We start from the raw sequence: 24,579 nt of genomic DNA, 5'->3' as shown, positions 1-24,579 counted from the left end.
ATGCCTGGGTGGCTCAGTCGGTTAAGCATCTGCCTTTGGCTCAGGTCATGATCCCAGGGTCCTGGGATCGAGTCCGGCATCAGGCTCCTTGCTCAGTGGGGAACCTGCTTTTCTCTCTGCCTGCCGCTCCCCCCTGCTGTGCACTCTCTCTCTCTCTCTCTCTCTCTGACAAATAAATAAATAAAATCTTTAAAAAATTTTCTTTTGTTCATTGCTAGCACATAAAAATACAATTGATTTTTATATTGACCTTGTCTTGTGCAATCTTGTTATATTCACTTGTTAATTCTAGGAGCTTTTTTATAGGTTTCTTAGGAGCATTTACATCCATCGTCATGTCACTTGCTAATTAAAACAGTTTTACTTCATACTTTCACACTGTGTGTCTTCAATTCTTTGTTGTGCTTTATTGCAGTTCACTACAATGTTGGTTAAGAATGGTGAGTGTGGAGATCCTTTCCTTGTTCGTAATGTTAGGGAAAAAGCAATCTTTCACTCTTCAGTATGATGTCAGCTGTAGGTTTATATAGATACCCTTTATTAGATTAAGAATGTTCTAAGAATGTTCCCTTCTATTACTAGTGTCCTGAGATTATAAATGGGTGTTGAATTTTGTAAAATGCTTTTTCTGATTCTAGTGAAATGACCTAATGGTTCTTCTCCTTTATGCTGTTAATTTGATGAATTATAATGATTGGTATTAAAAAGTTAAATTAACTGTGCATTGCTGAAAAAGCCCCATATGGTTATATCATATTCTCCCTTTAAAGATTTACTGGATTAAATTTGCTAATATTTGTTCAGGATTTTTGTGTCTGAGTTCATAAGGAATATTTGTACTTTTCATGTAATATTTTCAATCAAGGTAATCTCATAAAATTCTCATAAAATGAATTAAGAAATGTTCTACTTTCCTATAATTTTCTCGAAGAGTTTGCACAAGGTTGGCATTATTTTTACTTAAGTCTGTGATAGAATTCACCAGTGAAGCCATCTGAATCTGGAGATTTCTTTGTGGGATCATTTTAAATTATAATTCCAATTTCTTTAACAGATGTATGGCTATTCAAATTTTCTGTTTTTATTTCTTTTTGAGTCACTTGGGTAATTTGTACCTTTTCAGGAATTTGTTCATTTTATCTGTTTTTTAATGCCTTGGCTTAACACCAGTCATAGTATTCACTTATTGTCCTTTTAATGTTAGTAGAATTTAAAATTATGCCTCCTTTTATATTCCTAATACTGTTGACATATATCTCCTCACTTTGTCTCAATGTATTTTCCTTTGTATTTTTCCTCCTTAAGGTTTGTTGTGCATCTGATATAGTTAACTTTTTCTTAAATTTGGAAAACTTGTTCATTATAGCTTCAAATATTTGCTTTGTTACCACCCCTTACCAGGACTTCAGTTGTGTAGGTTCTAGACTGCTTAATGTTGTCCCTTAGCTCACTGAAATGCAATTCAATATTTTCTTTATTGCCTTCCTCTTTGTGGAAGAGAGCTGTTTTAATATCATTTCTTGTTCTGGTTCTATTGGTTAATTTTTCTCCTGGTTATGTGTTTTATTTTCCTAGTTTTTACATGTCTAGTAATTTTTGATTAGATGCTGGATGCACACATTTTAAGTGGTTGTGGTCAGCAATTGTTGTCCCCCTTTAAAGAGCGGTGGCCTCTGTTTTAAAAATCAGTTTAGTTCCTTGCCATTTATCTTGCTCTTTTTTGAGGTTCCTGTTTATTTTTGTTTGGATATAAGTGGAGCAGTTTTTACTTCAGGTATAATTTAGCTCCACTACTGAGATGTGGCTTTTGATACTGCTACTGAATTTGGAGAGTGATCAGCAATCACGTTGATCAGTGATCAGTGATCACATGGGCAGAGTAAACTCAAAGGATCCAGTCAATTTTTACCTATTCTCATGATGTTTCATCCTATATATATACATCATATTATTTAGTTAATCTCTAGGGAGCTTTATTAAGATTTCTAGTGTTCCTTTCCTGCATAGTTTCCTCTTCTTTGGAACTTTAATTCACTATTTCCATCCTTCTTAGAACTTCTGAATTCCAATCTCTTTCTTCTCTACTTGGTTTGACAGCCATAATCTGCTTAGAACCATCTTTCATGCTCCGTGTTCTAGAATATAAGTCTGGGTAGGAATCTAGGACAATCATAAAGCTCACCTCATTTGTTTCTGTTTTCTCAAGGATCACAGTCTTGAGTTGGCTGTTGTCCAATGTCAGAAATAGTAGTTTAAAAAAATTTAATTGTATTTTTAGTGTTTTTTAAATTGATGTCCCCTTATCTGTGTCCCTCCTCCAGTTTTACTGAGATGTAATTGACATATAGCACCTTGTAACTCTAAGGTATACAGCATAATGATTTGACTTACATGTATTGTCAAATGGTTACCACAACAAGGTTAGTTAGCATCCATCACATCATATAGATATAAAAAAGAAAAAAAAAATATTTCTTTCCCTGTAACGAGAACTCTTAGGATTTACTCTCTTAACAACTGTCATATATGCCATACAGGAGTTTTAACTATAGTCATCATGTTGTACATTACATCCTTAATGCTTTTTTATGTTATAACTAGAAGTTTGTACCTTTTGACCACCTTCATTTCAATGATAGTTTAATGTACTTTAGTATACTTTATCCAGTTTTCTATTTGCTAAAGTCAGGAGAGAGAATCTAATTGTTTTTATTTCATCATAGAAACAGAAGTCCTCTTCTTCCTCCTCCTTCTCCTCTTCCTCCCCCTCCTCCCTCCTTCTGCTCTTCCTCCTCCCCCCTTCTCCTCCTTCTCTTCTTCCTCCTCCTCCTTCTTTTTCTCCTGGCAAGCATGTTTTTGAATTTCTTGGTATTTTCAAGGTTGTTTTCCGGTGTTCAGTTATTATTTTAATGTGTCTTGAGATTGAGTCATGGAATGTCTATTTTTGTTGTGCGGCATGGATTGCTTACAGTGATAATGTCTTCTTGATTCCCAGATTATACCAAAATGGTGAGTTACTGAATGATATTTTAACAAATCTTATTTTTAACTGGTTATGGTATAAAACAGGATATTTTACAACACCTATATTTCTGTCCAATAAACTTAACTTCTTCAATGCAGTTCTTACATAGTTCATTTCCTAAAATATAATAATGGCTCAGATTTAGCTATATGTCATCCACTTGGGGAAAAACACCAGTATTAGTTTCCTAAGGCTGCCATAATAAATACATTTTGTGGCTTAAAACAACAGAAATTTATTCTCTTACAGTTCTCGAGGCCCAAAGTCCCAAATCAAGTTGTCAGCAAAGCTATATTTGCCCTGAAAGGCTCTAAGGAGAGAATCTTCCTTTGCTTCTTCTAGCATCTGGTGGATCCTGAAATTACTTAATCACATCTGCAAAGTTCCTTATTCCAAGTAAGGCCACATTCTGAGGTTCTGAGTGGATATATCTTTTTTTGGGGAGGCCACAATTTAACCCACTATAATACTTAATGAAAAGAGTGTCATTTAGTACTGAACCCTTGAATTTCATGTTATAAACTGATTGGACAGTGCAAGTGGGGAATCTAACCTTCCAGGAAATGATTATAATATCATAAAATAAAACTTCTCTTTCTCTCTCTTTCTCCAAGTCCTTTTATTAGATCCTGTGCACAGGTTTATACCATGTGCTATAATAGCCACAAAAGAATGGCATAATATTCTCCTTCCATATAGTTACTGATAAATCATGAATATATAAAAAGTTAGAACTTTGGGGTGCCTGGTGGCTTGGTCATTAAGCATCTGCCTTCAGCTCAGGTCATGATCTCAGGGTCCTGGGATGAGCCCCGCATCAGGTTCCCTGCTCAGTGTGAAGCCTGCTTCTCCCTCTCCCACTCCCCCTGCTTGTGTTCCCTCTCTCACTTTGTATCTCTCTGTCAAATAAATAAATAAAATCTTAAAAAAATAAAATAAAATAAAAAAGTTAGAACTTTGTTCAAGAGAACAAATTAACAGATGTCCAAAGGTGGTAAGTGAGTGGTGATAAAATGGGTGGGTATGTAAATTTAGAGAAGAAAGACCTGAAGTCTGGGTTCATTGGGAAAGTTTTCACAAATAAGAGGGAGTGGGAAGGGCCTTGGAATATGAGGGACCAAATGGAGGACACTTTAGAAGGGAAAAAGGAAACAGACCAGCGTGAATAAGGACCCAGTCTCAGGCATGGGAATGGTGTTCAGGAAGAGGCGAAAAAGTCCATAATTAGGTAGTGAACTATGAATTAAATCTAGGATAAGAGTTTACCTTTATGATATTATGATTTATAATAAATATATATTTGGTCTTCACCCCATTGCTGGCTCAGAGCTCCTAAAAGCTTTGGAATTTCCAAAGTATGAGAATATAAAAGTATCTTTTGCTATGTTAATGTTGACTTTTGAAAAGCACCTAAGGATGGGAGCGGAGAGGGGCTGGAGGTTGAATGGCCAATGGCCAATGACTTAATCAACTGTGTCCAATAGATTAACATAACACCCAACAGGACAAGGTTCAGAAAGCTTCCAGGTTAATGAATACATGGAAATTTGGAGAGAGTGGTGTCCTGGAGAAATCGTGGAAGTTCTGCACACTTTCCCCATATCTGCCCTATGCATCTTTTCCCATATGGCTGTTCCTGAATTATATCCTTTATAATAAACTAGTAATCTAGTAAGTAAAATGTTTCTCTGAGTTCTATGACCTGCTCTAGCAAATTAATCAAACCCAAGGAGAGGGTTGTTGGAACCTCCATTCTACAGCCAGTCGCTCAGGAGCACAAACAACCTGGACTTGTGACTGGCCCCTGATGTGGTGGGCAGTCTTGCAGGGCTGAGCCCTGAACCTGGGGAGTCTGATGCTATCTCTGGGTAGAAAGTGTCAGAATTGAGTTGAACTGTAGGACACACAACTGGTGACAAAGAATTGCTTGGTGGTGTGTGAAGAAACCTCCACACATTGGAAATCGGGCACAGAATTATAGTCTTTATCCTACAGGAAATGAAAATCCTCTTATTTTTGGAGTATGGGATAGGAATGAGCTGATCTCTTCTAACTTGTTTCCGGCTTCCACCTCCTCCTCCTCTTCCAGTGTTGTTCCAACTTGGGCTTTGTAGTCTACCCTGCACATTCAAAACCTCTCTCCAGTCTTTTGCATTTCTTCAGCCCCTCCCCAAATCTCATAATCTTCTCTCCTCCCTCCTCTAAATCATTTTCACAACACCTTCATAGTGATTCTACTGTCATTTAGAAGTGCATGTGTGCGGGTGGGCCATACACAGAAATTGTTCCTTCCAATAGGCACTTTCTTTCACTTCAGACCCAGAGCCTATTTAGATGTTGATTATACTTGAACATTCCTTTGGTTAATAGGTAGAGTTTCTCTATTTTCTATAGATCCAACCTCATGACAATGAAATGCAAAGCAGATTTATGTTTATATTTAGCAAATGTGAGAGTGAATGGTTATTTCTCTTAGGCTTGCTAGGGTGGAGCAGGGACAGCTGATGGAGGGAACAGCAGTTTAAGCATGCTGTTTTGTCATGTAAATATTCTCGAAGCTCCAGCCCTGGAATATGACTCTCCTCCATTTGTTATTTTATAAGAAAAATACATGTGTGAGAAAGCATTGCGTGCAAAGTTGCCTTTAACACTGTATCTACTCTTAATATTTCCAATTTAGTCTTTTCTGGCAATGGACAAAAATGAGGATTAAAAGCTTGCCACAATATCTTCACGATGGTTATTTTTAATACAATGAAAACAGCTTTATGGCATAATCTGTGGTGTAAACTGTGGTCAGTTATGCATCTCCATGTCTCTTCCTGAGTCTGTTCCTCCACACATCCCATGACCACAAATAATCAAGTATCGTATACATGCTTTGTTTCCCAAGCCTTACGCAGTTTAGAGGAGCACTTTAAAGAGCCCCATCTTGTAGAACGTAGCATACACGTCAGGCTACATATAACCGTGCTAATGGGGGTCATAGGAAAACCATCCCAGAGCCATAATTATTAGAAAAAAAGAAGTAAACAAAATACAAATTATGTAGGCTTGCAAGACAAACTTTTTCAGAAATGTCTCCTCTCCTTTTAAACAACAAAAAGCAATGCAGAAAAGGGTAACCACAGATTCTGGAGAAGGAAGAAGAATGTTTTAGCTACTCTTTCCTACGCCAAGGTTATCTGCTCCTCCCGTCACCCAACCCTAACTAGAAGGTAAACGAATACAACCAGGAACAATAATCTAGCTCCTAGGTGACCCCAATCTCCCACTACACTCTCTCCCACAAATGACAGGAAAGATCCCAAGGGCCTGAGGAAGAAAACCTACAACAGAAGGTAAAAGGTATTCAATTTGCTGAGCCTATGGAAAGAAAAAATAAGCACGGGTGTAAAAATTGTCTTTGAATGGGAAGTGGCAAGCTGCTTATTCCCGTGAGGATGAGGACTGGTGTCTAAATTAATCTTGCCCCTGGCATGAGTTGGAGAGAATCAGATCATTTTACGAATGTGGCTACTGCTATTATGGCTAAACTGATGCAATATATGGGACAAAGGGTTTAAGTTGGGCAGCTTATAAAGGATTTTTTAATGTCTTTTTAAGATTTTATTTATTTATTTGACAGAAAGAGAGAGAGAGCACACAAGCATGGGAAGTGGCAGGCAGAGGGAGAAGCAAGCTCACCACTGAGCAAAGAGACTGATGTGGGACTCGATCCTGGGACCCTGGGATCATGACCTGAGCTGAAGGCAGATGCTCACTGGACTGAGCCACCCAGGCATCCCTAGGTTGGGCAGTTTAAATCACTGGCAGATTTTAGGATTTAAAGCAGGAGTTGTCAATTTGTTTCTGTAAAGGGAGATACAGTAAATATTTTAGGTTTTGCAAGCCATACTTTGTTACAACTCCCAAAATCTGCAGCTGGAACAGGAAGGCAGCCAGAGCCCACAGGTAAAACGGCGGGCCTGGCCGTGTTCCTGCATGCCACACCTAGCCAACTCCTGCTCCCAGAGCTGAGCCAAAACTCGGCTCTGGGTAGTGGGAATGAAAGTGGATGATGCTGAGGTTTATTGTCAAGGGAAAGACCAAACTCCAACTCCCATAGCTTCTGCTAATAAACCTCTCTAAGGAAAAAGCTTGCTGGCAACACAAGGGAAGCAGCGATACCAATTCCATAGGCCTCCTTGCACGGAATGGCTGCCCTCTTTCTTCACTCCATAGCAATGTTGCAACTTGCGTGGCATAGGAAGATAGAGTTTTCACCTAGCGAAGGGACTGAGTTAGGTGCCCTTTTTGCATGTTTAGAATGGAATATATTGCTTCTCACAGCCAAATCAATTAAAATATTTCAACAGTTTAAATAAAATTGAAGTCCGATAGTTACACTAGATCAGTGGTTCTCAAAGAGGGGTCATTGAACAATGTCTAGAGACCCTTTGGGTTGTCATAATTGGAGAGTGGCTGCTCCTAGCATCTTGTGGCGGGGAGGCTAGGGATGCTAGGGATGCTGCTGAACATCCTATGGTGCACGGGACAGGCCCCCACCTCAAAGGATTGTCCAGCCCAAAATGTCAATAGTGCCAAGGTGGAGAAACCCTGTGCTAATGCTTTCATAAGTCCTTTTTTTAATGAACATAATTACAACACAACATACATTTTCTGGGGGAATATTAAGAGACATCACGACATAAAAAAGAACATCTCATGTTCTTCGAAAAAATGCAGTATCCTTCAGAATATTATTTGAAACAGTCTTGCTTTGAATTCAAGGTGTTTTATGCTCTAATTTTCTAATCCCGACTCTGATTGTAAAATATAGATATATTTAGGTTTTTCTAATATGTGCATGATATAGTCTGGACTTACAACAAGACTGAACAATAACTTACCTGGTTGATGCCGAGGATGGGAACTTTGGAACTTTCTAAGAGAGAAGGCTTAAAGGACATGATAAACTAGAAGAAGTAAAGCTTTTGTAAAGTAGAGTTACAAAGAGATTAGTGGGGCCTTAGAACTGCCTGGGAACTGTATGCTTTTCTGTCGGGAAAAAGGAGCTAAGATACAGTTGAGGCTAGGCTGACAGAATCAGGTCAAAGTGTTCTGCCTCGTTTTGATATGTTCTTAATATGGAGCTAAACCTATATAATTCTGAATCTGAGGAAAGAAAAAACATGCATACACATGGAGTTTCCTCCAGTAGCTAAATTTGGTTATGTGTGTTAATGTTACCCCAAAGTGTTCAGAAGCTATGGAAACTTATCAGAACATCCAAATTATTCAACGACTGCAGAGTTAGGAAGTAGGGACCAATCGACAAATTCTCCCCAAACGAAAATAAAATCAACCAAACTGGTTATTTGCATCATTGAAAGCAAAATTCCCACTACTAGGTAATTAATTTTTGTTAAAACTTTTTACTTTAGAATAGTTTAAGCTTCCTAAAAAATTGGAAAGATAGTACAGGAAGTTCCAGAATATGCCATGCCCAGTTTTCTCTATTAATATCTTACATTACATTATTAATATTTTACTTTAGCGTAATACATTGTTACAAGTTATAAATCAATATTAATACATTATTATTAACTAAAGTCCATACTTGATATAGATACGCTTATTTTTTTCCTTATGTCTTTTTCTATTGCAGGATCCCATGTAGGATACCATATTACATTTAGTCATCGTATCTTCTTAGTTTATAACAGTTTCTCAGACATTCCTTGTTTTTGATACTTTTAGGAAGTACTGGGCAGGCCTTTTGTAGAATTGGGAATTTTCTGATGCTTTTGTCGTCATTAGACTGGGGCCGTAAGTTAAGTTTGGGAAGGAAGACCACAGAGATAATAAGCTAATCTTCACAAATCATATCTAGATGACATGCTATCAACATGACATATCATTCTTGATACTAATCTTGATCCCTGAGCTGTTGTGGTGTGCATATGTCAATTTTAAATGGAATTAAATTTATGTATTGAAATTGTATATACTAAATGACAGATATTGTATAAAATAGGTTGAGAGAAAGTTCAGGTAACTTTTTTTTTTTTGCTTTGCTTTTTTTGAGATCAATACATTTTCTTGGAAAGTATTTAGTCAAATATTTCTTTCATTGAAATCATAACTATTTACCACTGTGTAACACCCAATCCTAGACTAACTTAGATTAAAGCCTTATTTGTCACAAGCTTTGACTTACTTCTGTGAGATAACATCGAAAGATACATTCTTTTCTAAGGTGAAATAAAAGCACTAATACTGTAGTAATGATGATATTTTTAATTAGAGCATCTTACACTTTCCATGGGATTTTCACATGCATTATCTCTCTTGAATGTCATAACAACCCCAGAAGTTAGTGGATATTATTTTTTAGTCATAGCAATTACTTTCTTTGTAATTTGTGCTCAATATGACAAGTACTTGCATATTATGTCTTCGTATGTGTTTTGTGAATGCAAAGACACATTAATGGCTAAGGGGAAGTACAGTCCTTCTTTCCCTGAAAAATTTATATTTGTCCTGACTGTGTGTATGTGTATGACAAATCTTTTTGTAAGAAGAGGACATTCAGTGATTTCCATTGTAAAGGAAATACTGTGTTTTCTTATTTGTTACCAGATAGCAAGATCTCACATTTCACTAAAATTAAGTTTCAAGTCTAGTGTGTCAGTAAAGCAAGTAATTTTACAGGTAAATGCCAAAATGATGCTGGCACCTGTAAGCTAAGTTATTAGCTGAAATAGATAAAATATTACTATAGAGATCATTCTGAAATTTTGATTATTAGATTCTGAAATATATTTAATACTATCTTGTAGCTAAGTTACTTTTCATAGGAATAGAAAGATATATTAAGAAATCACTATTTTTTTCTTTTCTCTAAGTGGAGTCTGCTGCCTCTATCATTTGGATATTTCCTTTTAAGTTTTGACTACTTTTCAAAAGCTAAGATAATATTTGCTGACTAAAGGGTTTATCAAAAAAATTTTATATGAAAAGAACAGACCTTGACTTAGGACAATTCATAGTAATAAGCCTTCCTTGTTAAATATTTCTACTAATAAACATAATCATCCAGCAAGATGATGGAGGAGATGAGTAAAGAAAACTCTCTTAATACAGAGCACCTAAATATGCTGATAAAAATATTTTAGTATAAAATATGTTATATGTTTTCAAATAAAATTAGTATATTAGTATATTTGTCAAAGAACTGTTAGGACTCTTAGAATGGACAAATGGAATAATTGAAATTAAAAAAATTTAATAGTTATTATCTGCTATGTGCCTGGCACAATTCTGCATGTAGGGGATACATCTTTACACAAAAGAGTCAAAATCCCTGCCTTCATGGAGCTTTTTTTTTTTTTTTTTTTTTTTTTTTATTTTTTTTATTTTTTTTTTTTTAAAGATTTTATTTATTTGAGAGAGAGAGAATGAGAGAGAGCGAGTACATGAGAGGGGGGAGGGTCAGAGGGAGAAGCAGACTCCCCGCTGAGCAGGGAGCCCGATGCGGGACTCGATCCAGGGACTCCAGGATCATGACCTGAGCCGAAGGCAGTCGCTTAACCAACTGAGCCACCCAGGCGCCCTTTTTTTTTTTTATTTTTATTTTTATTTTTATTTTTTTTTAAAGATTTTATTTATTTGAGAGAGAGAGAATGAGAGAGAGCGAGTACATGAGAGGGGGGAGGGTCAGAGGGAGAAGCAGACTCCCCGCTGATTCATGGAGCTTTAATTTCTGGTTTGTAGAGACAGGGAAATAACTAAATAACTAAATTTCAGATGACTAAAATTCATTCATGTTGATGCATGCATCCATGCATTTTCCTTGCTGTATAATATTCCATAGTATGAATATAGCACACTTTGATTTATCCATTCTAATGTTGGTGAATAACTGAGTTGTTTTAATATTTTACTCTTCCTTATCTTTTGATACATCTATGTGTATTCATTTTTGTTAGGCACAAATTTAATATATAAGTGCATTTAATTTGAGTAGACAATGCTAGTTTTCTATAATGGTTATACCCATTTAAATTCACAATTTATTAGGGTCAAGTCAATCCTCGTCCTTGCCAACATTTATTATTATCAGTATTTTGCATTTTAGTTTTTCTTTAAAAGTTTGGTAGAATTGCCTGGTAAAGACATTTGGGCCTGGAATTTTCTTTATGGAAGTATTTGTAGTGTGTGTGTATGTGTGTGTGTGTGTGTGTGTTCAATACTTCACAGGGATTATCTCATTTACTTTTTTTTTAAGATTTTTATCTATTTATTTGACAGAGAGAAAGAGCACAAGCAGGGTGAGCAGCAGACAGAGAGAGAGGGAGAAGCAGACTTCCTGCTGAGCAAAGAGCCCATGCAAGGCTCCATCCCAGGACCCCAGGATCATGACCTGAGCCGAAGGCAGACACTTAACAGACTGAGCCATCCAGGCATCCCTCATTTACCTTTTTTAAATTTAAATTCAACTAATTAACATATAATGCATTATTAGTTTCAGAGGTAGAGGTAATATTTGTAATTATAGGTAAAAAATTATTCAGATTTTTAATTCTCCGTGTGACCATTGGCTGTTGTAATTTTAGGAATTTCTCTTGTTTCATCTAGAATTATCAAATTTATTGATATAAACTTGTCTCAAATACGTTTTTATTATCCTCTAAATCTCTAGGATCTACAGTGATTTTTCCCTTTTTCATTCCTAATATTGGTAATTTGTGCTTTTTATCCCGCTCCATCTTACAAGGAGATTGCCAGTTTTGTCTTGCCAAAAAACAAACTTATAGCTTTTTGATCTTCTACATTGTAGTTTGTATCTCCCCCTCGACCCCCACGCCTGCCCTCCCCCCCCCCCCCAGTTTGACTTGCTTTATTGTGATACTCACTTTATTGAGGTGGTCTGGAACCAAACCGGCAGTATCTCCGAGGTATGCCTGTCATTTTCTTTGCAGGGTAAGTGACTGGAAGGGCATGAGGAGAAGCTTCTCGGGGTTTATGATGTTCTATTTCTTGGCCTGCGTCATTGTTCTCAGGATGCTTTCATTTTTTTTAGTTGGCTGTGTGCTTCACATTTTTTTTCCATTTTTGTTACTTATTTTTCAAAGTCAATTAAAGAAAGTGATTTTTCTTCTACAGAACTTTGTACACACACGATAGAATTTGGTGCCATGTTATTTTTCCTGAATGTCTTGCCTTGATTCTTTTGCTGCATTTTTATTCAGAAACTCTTGCCATAATTGCACCTGGAGGACTTACAGCCTTCCTTCACCAACCCCTTGAAATGGCACTACACAAGATCTTTCTTTCTTCTCCCATCTCAACATGTTGCCATTTTTACGTTTACAGGCCGTAAAATTTATATTTCTAACTACAGCTTCCTGTGACTAGCAGTTTATCATTATGTACTGCTTAATTTCCTCTTTGTGTGGCGCTCATTCATTTTAAAGGATTAGCTTCACTTCGGAGGATTAAATCTGGCCAAGGTTTGTTTAACTGTGTAAGATAAGGCTATTAGAGGTACATGCCAAAAAAAAAAAAAAAAAAGAAAAAGAAAGAAAATAGATGCTGCTCCTGTTCCTTCTGCTCATGTTGATGGTAATAATGGAGAAGATAAGGGGCACAGGCAGTGAGGGGATATAGAGAGTCTTCCAAGGGCGTGCCTGAGGAATGGTAGAGTCTCTGGTTGGCCCTAGTCATTGATCTTTCATATGGTTGAGTGAAAAATGCAAGCCAAGTGCTTGTTCAAATGTTAGGAACACAGTAAAGGAGATTATTTAGAAATGAAAGAGAAAGAGATGAAGTGGTTTGCAGAGACAAATTATGGAAGAGATACATTTTTTAAAAAATTTGTTATGGAATTTTACTATATGGCATATGGTTAAAAACCTTCTATCATATCTTCACACAAAATGTTCAGTAAAAGATCATTTTTACTATTGGCATTTTTCCCCAGCATGATGATGCCTGCTTCAGAGTCAGGAGGTTGACAATAAAATATGTCTGTGAGAAGCCCTCAGTATCTTGGTTACAACTAGAAAAAAACAGTACAGAAATATTTCTTTAAAATGCATCAAAGGAACATGGCTTGATTTTAAATCCTCAGTCAATTGCTTAGAAACTTTAGAACTCAATGGCTGGCCAACAGTAAATTATCTAGCCTCCAAAAGCAGGAAATAGAATTTTTCTTGCTTGCTTTTAGCTCATAGCCTTGTTCCTGATTCCAGAATTCTTTATTCCATGAATTTAGCAAATTCTGACTTAAAAAAAAAAAAACTGTTATTTTCAAACTCGTCATGCCTTAAGAATTACTAACACTTAAAATAAAAGTCCAGCAACTGGCTATTTTTTTAAAAATTGAATGGGACTTTTCCTAAAGATGTTGTATTAGAGATGCCTAGCAAAAGACCCAGGGCCCATAGTTGGCCTTCTTTGCATCTTTTGTATTTCTTAACAATTTTAAGAAAACAGATTAAAAAATTCAGGTTATTTTTTTTCCAATTAAATTTCTAATTAAACACTATTTTATCTGATACAAATCTAAGAGTCACTACAAAAATTTAAAGTAAGCTTTCAAGTCCCATACATATTAAAACTGGAGATTAATAAAACTGTTAGTATATTTTTAAAGTTTTTTGTTGTTGTTTATTGTGCTCACTGACTCTACAGAGAATTAAAGTTTCTTTAATTTCAATGGAGTTCTGTATGACCAATCACATCTTACTGGCTGTCTTTGAACTTTCTTTCTTAGATAATATATATCTTGGATAATATGTATTTTTTTTTTATCTTGCTTGAAATTTTGATTAATTTATGAGCTAATCTTGCCATAATATTTGCTAGTCCCATTTTAATAATAGGTTTAGAAAAAACACCAATCTCTCCAGTTTGGAAAATAAGAAACAAATGTTTTGTTTTAGAATGCATCAGGATATGTCTTAGTTCCTTAAATCAGCTCTTAAAAACGCAATAGTGAAAAGTAAAGAATTGCTTATTCTGAACCTATAATTGAAAAAAAAATGTATTTGGTTGCAACATGCTTTTGTTCTTCATCGCCCCCTTTCTAAAGTGTTTATTTTCTTTTTTCTGGCCATCCTAAATCTATCCATGACTAAAGGGCCAGTTCTGACCTTCTCTCCCCATTCTTGGGCACCTTGCCACCCCCACAGCAGTGAATTACCTGCCTTTGTACGGCTTGCTGTAGCAGATTTCTGGGTCTCTGTCTGATGTCTTTAAATGCAAGGCAACAATTTATTTTGTTTCTCTTATAGCTGTTGTATCACCTACAACATCCTGAACATTTTTTTCCCCAGAGATGGACATAATAAAATGAATACTCATCCATCAATTCTGTGACACAAATATTCCTTTCTCATGACATCAGGATGATGTGATATTATGATTAAATGGACCTCTGTGTGTCAAGAGAAGTTTATAGAGTCCAGTACCCATATAAAATGTTGCTTAATATGGATCTGTCTTTAGTTAATTCAATTCAAAAAGTATTTATGGAGCACCTACTATGTGCAAGACACCATGTAGGTGGGTAATGGGGATAAAGTAGAGAATAGAATTGACAAAAATCTCTTTCATAAGGCTTACATTCCAGTGGGGGATCAGATAATAAGCAAGAAAAATAACCGTGTGTGTGTGTGTGTGTGTGTGTGTGTGAATTTTGCACTATATCTGAGTATATCTGAGAGAAAGGCATTCTGGGCAGGGAGAACAGTAAGTTCAAAGGCCCTGAGTCAAGATTGCTAAGGCATAGCAAGGAAAAGGTCACAGAATTAATAGAAGTCAGATGATCTAAGTCCTTAGAGAGTGTTGGGGTATAATAGAAAACCACTGGACAATTTTGAGCAAAGGAATAACATGATCTGTAATCTGTAATTCTGTGAAATTCTGTAGCTCTGTAACTTTCTATTCTATTCTATCTTCTTCTATCTTCATCTTTAAAAAAAAGATGTGGGGATGAACTTGCTCTGACATGATCACCCAAAGAAAACTAGATAATTTATAGATATCTACAAGCTTTGTTTAGGCCATTATTCTTAGGTTTACAGAGATTAATTCTCTCCCTCAAACATGCTGATATTTAAAGCTAAGAAAATTTCCAGAGACGTTTTGAAAATAATCAAATGGGCATGGTGTTTCTTTTTATCATTTTTTGTGATTATCTACAGTTTTTCTCATGCATTTATTTTTAAATTGAAACCAAAAAGGCAATCTTTCTAACATCTATGTCCTCAGAACCTAATCAGGGTTTAAGTCAATCATTTTCACAGTTGTATATATATCAACCAACCCCCACCCCCAAAACCCGATGTTTGACATTGAAAAAAAAATTTTTGCCATTCTGAGGGAGAATCCTGAGCAAAAGTTGCCCGGCTGCGTTTTCGGTCACAAATACTAACTTAAAATAGATAATCAATCAATAAAAATACAAATATTATGTGATGAACTAGGAGAACCTTTTTTAAAAAAAAAAACCTATTTGGGTACTTTCCGATCCCTTTTCTTTCCAGAGCACTTTTTACTAGCTTTTAGGGATCTTTTCCCCGTTTCCATGTGGTTCTCAAGGGTTGTCAATAGGAAAACACATGTGACCCAACCTGAAACAGTCAACTATCTCCACAGATGTTGTGTTCAATACACAGATGTGACTGAGCGACTCAAACTAAAGTATTTAAAATTCCTTACTGGAATTATCTGAATTCCTTGTAGAGGTATAGCCTTATTTTCCTTTTCCTTTGTGAGCTGTAAGTGTATAATTCTGGAACCATCTGTGTCCATGTTTACTGACATATGGAAAAATCCACTTTGCAGAAGGAGACGGTGAGAACAGGAGAAACAAGTACCGTCGTGGAGAGAATTTACAGACATATATGCAGGAATTAGAGGACAGAGAGGGAGAGATGGAGAAAGATAGATAAGTAGAGAAGCAAAGAAAGATATTTATTTTCCAATTCTAACCCTTGTACTGTCTCTTCCAGCTACACAAACCAATAAAATCCTTTTTGTTTTAGGAAATTTAATGTGGATTTCTGCTCTCTGCAATCAAAACAAACCTGAGTTAGACATTAACACCAAAAGTTATGTTGGAAAAAGAAGACCCTAAAATGGAAAATTGGCTGAGTTGAGGTGAACTAAGTTACAAGGATGATTCCATGATCCCAGGATGGAAATTGGCAAGCTTTGTTCTGCCACAAGAAGCAGGTTAAAAAGTTACCTGTTAAATCTTTAGGCTTCATGTGCTTACTGAGGTTGGAGCTATAGGAGGTTTACTGGAAAATGTCAGAACTCTTGGAATAGGTTCAAATCCTTTGCTTCAGTAAGGTCTTGAACAAACAACACAAGCTTTTCTATAAACTGGCCCAGCCAAAATTAGAAAGAGCATAGCACACGTTTGTTGAGAGATCGTGTCATCTCTTCTTTCTCTGTCCCTCCTCACTTAGCTTGGGACAAAATATGAGGAACTGTTCATCTTTCAAGAAGCATTAATTGCATGATCCCCAGTGGTCTTGGATTGTTGACCAGGGGAAGAAAAGATAGCGAGAGAAGAGCTGAAAGCATGGAAAGAACTATTCCATAGACCTGTCTGTATCAGGTTGAATTCTCCAAATTTTAAATAATAAAATTCAAATCCAGATTCATTTGAACAAAAATGTAACTTATTGGTTTATGGAACTTAAACTCCAATGACAGTCTGGCTATAGATCTAGGGACTCAAATGAAGTCTTTTTTTTTTTTTTTTTTTTAAAGATTTTATTTATTTATTTGACAGAGAGACACACAGCGAGAGAGGGAACACAAGCAGGGGGAGTGGGAGAGGGAGAAGCAGGCCTCCCGCAGAGTAAGGAGCCCGATGCGGGGCTCGATCCCAGGACCCTGGGATCATGACCTGAGCCAAAGGCAGACGCTTAACGACTGAGCCACCCAGGCGCCCCTCAAATGAAGTCTTTATGACACTGTTTCTTTCTGACTACTCACTCTGCTTCCTTCTGTGTTTTATCAATTCTCAGAGAAGTTCTTTTATTCAGAAAGAAAAGATGGTTATTGTAGGTCCAGTCTTATATCCTACGACCTCCAAGTCTAGAGAAAAATATCATTCCTCTTTTCTAGTTCCTCAAGTGAAAATCCAGAGTTGAACATGATGCCTTGGCTTGTGTGATTGGGGGAAATAATTTTCTCAAGCTTATTTGTAAACTAAGAATAATAATTATAAAAATAACAACAATAATAATAATACCTACCTGATACTGTCACTGTGAGGAAAATAAAAGCTAATTTATGTAAAACTTGGTAAGTATAAAGTGCTTACCAAATACAAAGTTCTATAAAAGGATCAGCTTTTACAATCCACTATAACCCACTCACGGCTGCCTAGCACACATAGTAATGTATATTAGAAGCAACAGTAGTAGCAGAAGTAATAGTAGCAGTAATAATAGTAATAATTATTATTATAGCAATCATTTTGAGCTACCCAGAATTCTTATGATCGTCATCCTTGAGTGAACAGGAAATGTAGGAAATGCCTCCCTTTCTGCGTGGAGTCATGTTGGAGCTGCCAGTCATGGTGCTTCTTTGTTTCCCCCAGGGTTTTAGATTAACCAAGTGATGTAAGCTGGGTCAGAGGCAATACTGCATCTCTTGGACACAGTGATTATTCTAAAAGATGAACATGTTCAGTCCAGAGAACTTTCCTGAAATTTTCTAAATAGGAAGTGAACGAGGGTAGCTCTGGCTTCCTCTGAGATGGAAGGTTGTATATATGTAGACATGAGGCCATCGGAGACCCAGTGTCTGCTCTGTGGAGATGGTCTGTCTGAGAGAAGATTGAGAGGGAGCTGATAGCATTGCTTGCCCAATTCCAATCTCTAAGCTCCAGTTCTTACTTCTTTCGATTTTATTTTTAGCTCTTTCATTACTCTTCCCAGTCATGATCATAAAGAAATTCCATTTTTTCTTAAGCTAAGCTGAGCAATATGCCCGTGTTCACAACGAGAAGTGACTAGAATAAGGTAGGATGTTCTTATAGATAATGAGTACTGTACAGTTTGACAAATGCCTCACAGGGAGCAAGTCATAAAAAATTAATTCTGAGAGATCCCTCAGAGATCATTGAGACCAGTGCCCTCTCAGTTATAGATGAGTAAGTTGTGCTTGGAGAGCACGTGTTAGCTTGTGATTTCAAGAAGAATCCAGCTGGCTGTATTAGGAAGATCATTGGGCAATGCTCATATCTAGTGTGGCAAGAAAGGGAGAGGTCTGGACGAGAGCAGTGAACTACAAGTCTCTGGTTCAGATTACAGGAAATCCTGGAGACTGAATCCTATTAACCAAATGCAGAAGACCAAACCAAAATGTCCCTCTGTTAACGTAGATTGGGAGATGAACGTTGATCATGAGGTAAGCCAGCGAGGGAGGCATCCCTACTGGCAGGCAAGCTCAATGCTAAAGATTGATGTGGTCAGAGTAGTTTAAAATTAAAAGTATTCAATACCAAAGCATGCTCCATGAAAGAAAAAAATAAGCTACACTTCATCAAAAGTAAAAACTTTTTCTCAGAGAAAGGCACTGTTAAAAGAATCAGAGATAGGGGCGCCTGGGTGGTTCAGCTGGTTAAGCTTCTGACTCTTGATTTCAACTCAGGTAATGATCTCAGGGTCATGAGATCCAGCCTTGCATCAGCACCCCACCCCCCACCCCTGCACTGGGCATGGAGCCTCCTTAAGGTTCTCTCTTTCCCCTCTCCCTCTGCACCCCGTCTCCTGCTCGCTCTCTCTTTCCCTCCCTCTCTTAAAAAATCAGAGACAGAAAATATTTGCAAATCACATATCTAATAATTTCATACAGAATATATAAAGAACTCTTAGAACTCAACAAAAGAATAAACAACTCATTAAAGCATAGAAGATCCAAACAAACACTTCACCAAAGCTATACAAACAGAAGATAAATATATATAAAAAATGTATCATTTGTCATCGTGGCAAATGTGAATTAAAACCATAATGAGATATCACTGCACACTTTTTAGAATGGCTAAAGATTTTTTTTTTGCACTTTTTCAAACATTTTTATTTTGAAATATTCTCAGACAGAAAAATTACAAGTGCAGAACGACCTGAGAGTAAGTTACCTAGTTGATGAGCCAATCACTGCACACTTTTTAGAATGGCTAAAGATTTTTTTTTTGCACTTTTTCAAACATTTTTATTTTGAAATATTCTCAGACAGAAAAATTACAAGTGCAGAACGACCTGAGAGTAAGTTGCCCAGTTGATGAGCCGATCACTCCTAAAAATCACTCCCACATTTTCTCTCCTAAACAAGGGCGTTTTTCCATGTAGCTACAAAACAATCACCAAATCAGGAAATTGCCATTTATACCTATTACCATCTAATCCCCGGGCCCTTTAATTTAATGTATTACAACCTAATCCCTAATTTTGTAATGGCTAAGTGTTTTCCAAACCCTCCCAGTAACAAAGGCTGGCGACGCAGACCAGCGGGCGCTCTCCTGCATTGCTGGCAAGAATGTGAAATGGTACGACTGCTTTGAAAGACAGTTGGGCGGCATCTTATAAAGCAAAACACAGACAGCATACTCTCCGGCGTTCAAGAGATTTGAATATGTATGGTCACATAAGAACCCGTATATGAATGCTTGTAGCAGTTTTATTCACAATCATTAAAACTAGAAACAACCAGGATGTCCTCGGAAGGTGGGGGAGGAGGTAGAGAAACTGCGGAATGTCCATACAATGTGATACGATTTAGTAATAAAAAGAAACAAGCTGTTAGTTCACGCAATTACATGAATGAATCCTAAGTGCATTTTACTAAGTGAAGGAAGCCAGATCCAAAAGGCTACGTATGATTCCATTTATATGGCACTGAAAAAGGCAAAAGCTATAGGGATGGAAAACAGATTAGCCGTTGCACTAAGGAACCAGGGAGTGGTTGACGAGCCATGGGACTCTTCTTTATCTGTACACTGTTAGGACGACGGGTACACGCTCATTTTCAGTTTTCAAAGCCTATAGAACGTTGCATCACAAAGAGTGAATTTTAGTGTAGAGGGAAAAAAATGAGGAACATCTAGTAGGACGGAGGGGTGACCTATACGAGGAAGACTGTGACAAATGAATCTCACTGTATTACAGACGCATGGCATAATCTTACTGAAAAGGGTGGAGAGAAAAAGGGAGCTGACTTTGGAACTAAGTTTGGAAAATCATGTTTTAGCTTGCATTTTAGGGATAAAAACAAAAGGCACTGGCCATAGCTGTGCTTTAGTTGGTAAATTTGTTCCCCATGGGGATGTATGGGTTAATATTCTTCAACTTGTTTATACAGACACACTGAGGTTAAATAAATAAGTAAAGGGATGGTGGAGGGGTGAGCCAGGTTTCTCAAGGTCAGACAGAGAAATTATAGATAAACCAGAAAGGAAGGCTAGAATGAATCCTGTGGTCCTGGACCAGAGTTGGAAATATCAGTCTGAACTCAGGTTTAACTTTATGTATATATTGCCCAATCCCATATATATATTTATTTATATTTTATATATATTATATTTATAGAGGTAGAGATAGATGATGAGAGAGAGAGAGATAATAGACAGATAGATACCCCAGTGGCAACAAGCACACCCAGTGCCCAGATCTCAGCATTTACCTACCGCGTTTTTCTAAAAACATCAGTTATGGCTGATTCTAGGGATGAGGCAGGAAAAATACAAGATGAGCCTGGATCATCTTGTGGTATCAGAAAGTAAGGAAGTGCTCAAAAACAAAATGAAAAGATGGGGATAATAAGGCAGAGACCAAAGAGCCAGCCCCAAAGATCCCAATGGCCAATGCAACAATTTAAGCAACCAACCAGAATCATGCCCTGTTTCTGAGTTGCCCCTTCTAATGCTCCAGTAAATACTCTCTTGCCCAAAACCCCTCAGAAAGAGTGCTCCACAAACTCCACGGCTTGTGAGGCACTGTGCTCTCCCAACCCCTGGATTGCTTCCCTTTGAATAAAGGACATCAAACCCATTGCTACATTGTTTTGGTCTCGTCATTGGGCAGTTTGGCAATGAGATGAGACCTGAGGACCCCGTTGAAGATTCTGGGGACAGCTCCTCGTCGCTCCTAGTGGAGATACCCACGGAGCCCCTTTGGTTTGCTGCCTCCTCAGCTGCTCTCTGGGATCTCTAGTTCCAACGTGCTGGGAGGGGACGTGACCCAGATGAACATCCCTCATCTCTGGCAGCATTACTTGTTAGCTTCCTTTTCCTCTCTACACTATGTGGGCCTCCACTATGGGACCCGTTATCTTGCAAGAGGAGTGTGTTCCTTACTTCAGTAGGAAGGAAGAAATAAGTCAAGGCACTGGTCAGATGAGAGAAACCTGTGAGTCGCTGTGACTCTTCTGGACCTGCACACCGCCATTGACCCAGGCAGTGTGGACACCTTCTGCAGGAGCCCCAGGAAGGCCACAGAAGGGGCCGTGGCTCCCTAGCAAGTTCTTGGGAAACAGCAGGAGGTGAAGAGGTGCAGGGAGTCCCTGTTCTTTGGATCCCGCCTCTCACCTGAGGAGGGAGCAATTAAACTCGTAATCACTGCTGGCATATTCATGATGCAAACTTACTGCAACATCATTTGAAAATTTACTTATTTAAATTCCTTTTATCTTCTAGTTTTGCAACTGTTGACCAGTACATTTTCAACCTTGTTGTTCTGTCTCAGTTATCATGTGCCTTTTTGTCAACAGGGAGCCCGTTGGAAGTGACACAGAATGATTCTTCCTGAGCAAGTGGCAAAGGAGAAGTTTCTCCTCTGATGTTCCCAAGACCACGGCTCCCTGCTCTTCAGGCAAGAGGAATAGCCTGTTAGGGCACACAATTAGTGCGATGGATTCCATCCCACCACCCCACCACAAATGCTTTCAGCCTGACCCTTTTTCTAGTAGCAGGGAGGAAGAACAGAGGTCATTGGAGGGGTGATGGCAGCCCAAGGTCACCGGCACGTTATTGTCACTGCCCCAGCTCCACACCAGGATGGCAAGACAAGAAAAGCAGCCCACCAGTGTCCACTCTTAGAATTGGGTGTCACTTCGTGGAAAGCAGCTCCTTGTCTCTAGTTCAGGTGCAATGACACAGGGGATTTTTCCAGGAGAAAAATAGGCCATAAAGACTCAAAGCTTTGCTCCTTGGCCTAGAGGGACTGACTTTATATAGAACAAGAGAAAAGGGAGAAATCTATGACCATCAAAGTGAAAAGACAACCACGTGGGGAAAATTTTTGCAAATTATATATCTGATAAGAGACTTGTATCAAGAACATATGAAGAACAATTACGCCTCAATAATAAAAAAACAAATAGCTCAGTTTAAAAATGGGCAAAAGATTTGAATAGACATTTCTCAAAAGAAGATATTGAAGGGGCCAATAAGCACATGCAGATATGTTCACCATTAGCCAGCAGGGAAATGCAAATCAAAACCACAAAGAGATACCATTTCAAACTGACTGGGATGACAGTCATCAAAAAGTTAGATAACAAAAATTTTCTGTGGGGATATAGAGAAATCAAAACCTTCATACATTGCTAGAAGGAATGTAAATGTTACAGTCACCTTAGAAATAAGTCTGGCAGATCTTCACATGGTTGAACATAGAATTACCATGGCCCAGCAGTTCTGCTCCTGGGTAGGTACCTAAAAAAAATGAAAATGTAAGTCCCTACAAAAACATCTGCATAAAATATTCAAAGCAGTTTTATTCATAATAGTCAAAAACTGGGTGCATCCCTAACTAATGTCCAGCAAGAGGTGAGGGGACAAACAAATCATGGTATATTCACACAATAGAATTTTTTTTAAAAAAATTAAGCGGTAAAATAAATAATGTAGCATTGGATTATAAACCAAAGTAGAAAATAAATATAAACAACTCCATATTTTTATAAATAAACTATTGAGAGGTGAAGGAGAAAAGAGACACATCTTCCTCACAGAAGAATTCCAAATAATCTGTATAGGTTCTCCCCTCTGGTGCTTAATTCCCATGTCTCCCTCTATCCTGGAGAGTGGGCTAGACTTAGTGACTTCCAAAGGATAGAGTAAGGAATAGGCAGAATAGTAACTTCTTCGTGAAGAAACTTGGCAAACATGACCTTAACCAAATAATAAAGGTTAACATTGCTAGTGATTTCATGTGAATAACATGTTAACACCTGATATGATGTAAGAATGGTACTTCACTTTGCTGGTATTGTTTTAAACATATAACTCCGTTCTAATCATGAGAAAAGCATAAAAGAACCTCGGGGTAGGGGACATTCTATAGGACATCTAACCATTCTCCTCAAGGAATTCATTAAAAAACAAAAACACCACCACCACCTGAGAAATGCTCACAGACCAGATAGACGGGGGATACTTGACAAAGAAATGGAAATTGAATAAAGTCTGGACTTTGGATAAGAGGTGAACAGTCATGTGCCAACGTCAGTACCTTAGTTTTGACAAATGTACTATAAACATGTAAGATGTTCACCAGTGGGGAAATTGGCTGAGGGGGGTTCACAAGAGTAGGATCTTTGCAACTTTTCTGCAAATCTGAAATTATTCCAAAATACAATGTTCATTAAAAAAGTAAAAGTATACTCTTAACAAATATTTTCATAAATTTATGAAATTGTCCTTTTTGACTAGAGAGATGCTTCTATGAAGTGTGATTGTGTTTGGATCAAAATACATCAGTGTATTGGAAAATACATCAATACATTCTTCTGCATGGTTTCTTCTTTTTCTAGCACTCCATAAAAAAGTGTGGAATCTCTTCCGTCACCCCTTATTGTGGTTCCTTATTTCACAATACATATCGGAAATTAGTGGAAAGAGACAAAGTAACCATTGGCATTTCTATTTTCATAAGCACTAACAGATGCAAAGTCGGGAGGTCTTCCTAGCCACAGCCAATGGACGGTTTCAGTATTTACTTCCCAGCATGGTTTTATTTGAATAATGGTGGCAAATTACTCTATTAATATTAAGCACCTTTCACTTTTCAGAAGAAAACTATCATTAAATGTAAAATAATAATAGTTATATTCATAATGATGCCAACTATCCATAATAACCACATGTTTTTCAATTACTATGGAAATCACCTTAGATTATGTGTTGAACCTCTTGCAAAGTCTAAATGCATCATAAATGGCTCCAATACGACTGTTTCCAAACCTGAGTGCAAAGGTAAGACACAGGAGCGCGGGACGATGTCAAAAGAGGGGGCCTACAGCGGCATTTATATCATTTTTTAAAAAGCCCCTTAGCATATGTTGTCTAAAGAAGCTGTATATCTGGAGTATAAATCCAATTTGGAGAAACCAAGATGAGACTCAACAATAAAACACACATTCGAGCCATATTTGCAGGAAGCTGTCTGTTGCTGAAGCTCGTGGGAATCAGAGAGACTGACTCCTGAGCAACCCCACAACTGTCAATCTCGGTTGACAGGACTAAGGGGGTGGGAGGG

At 37.5% G+C, this 24,579-nt stretch overlaps 1 long non-coding RNA gene across 1 annotated transcript in view; it reads left to right on the top strand.

Annotated features, from left to right (window-relative positions):
• Positions 1–23,854, top strand: part of LOC118546276 (uncharacterized) — a 522,743-nt gene extending 498,889 nt beyond the window's left edge. Inside the window, exon 9 of the long non-coding RNA XR_013442218.1 lies at positions 21,809–23,854. This is a non-coding gene — a long non-coding RNA (uncharacterized LOC118546276). The remainder of the gene's footprint in view (positions 1–21,808) is intronic.
• The last annotated feature ends 725 nt before the right edge of the window (positions 23,855–24,579 follow it).

The sequence above is a fragment of the Halichoerus grypus genome, chromosome 1 (genome assembly GCF_964656455.1).
Source record: "Halichoerus grypus chromosome 1, mHalGry1.hap1.1, whole genome shotgun sequence".
Taxonomy (NCBI): domain Eukaryota; kingdom Metazoa; phylum Chordata; class Mammalia; order Carnivora; family Phocidae; genus Halichoerus; species Halichoerus grypus.
This window is presented reverse-complemented; position numbering and strand designations above follow the sequence as displayed.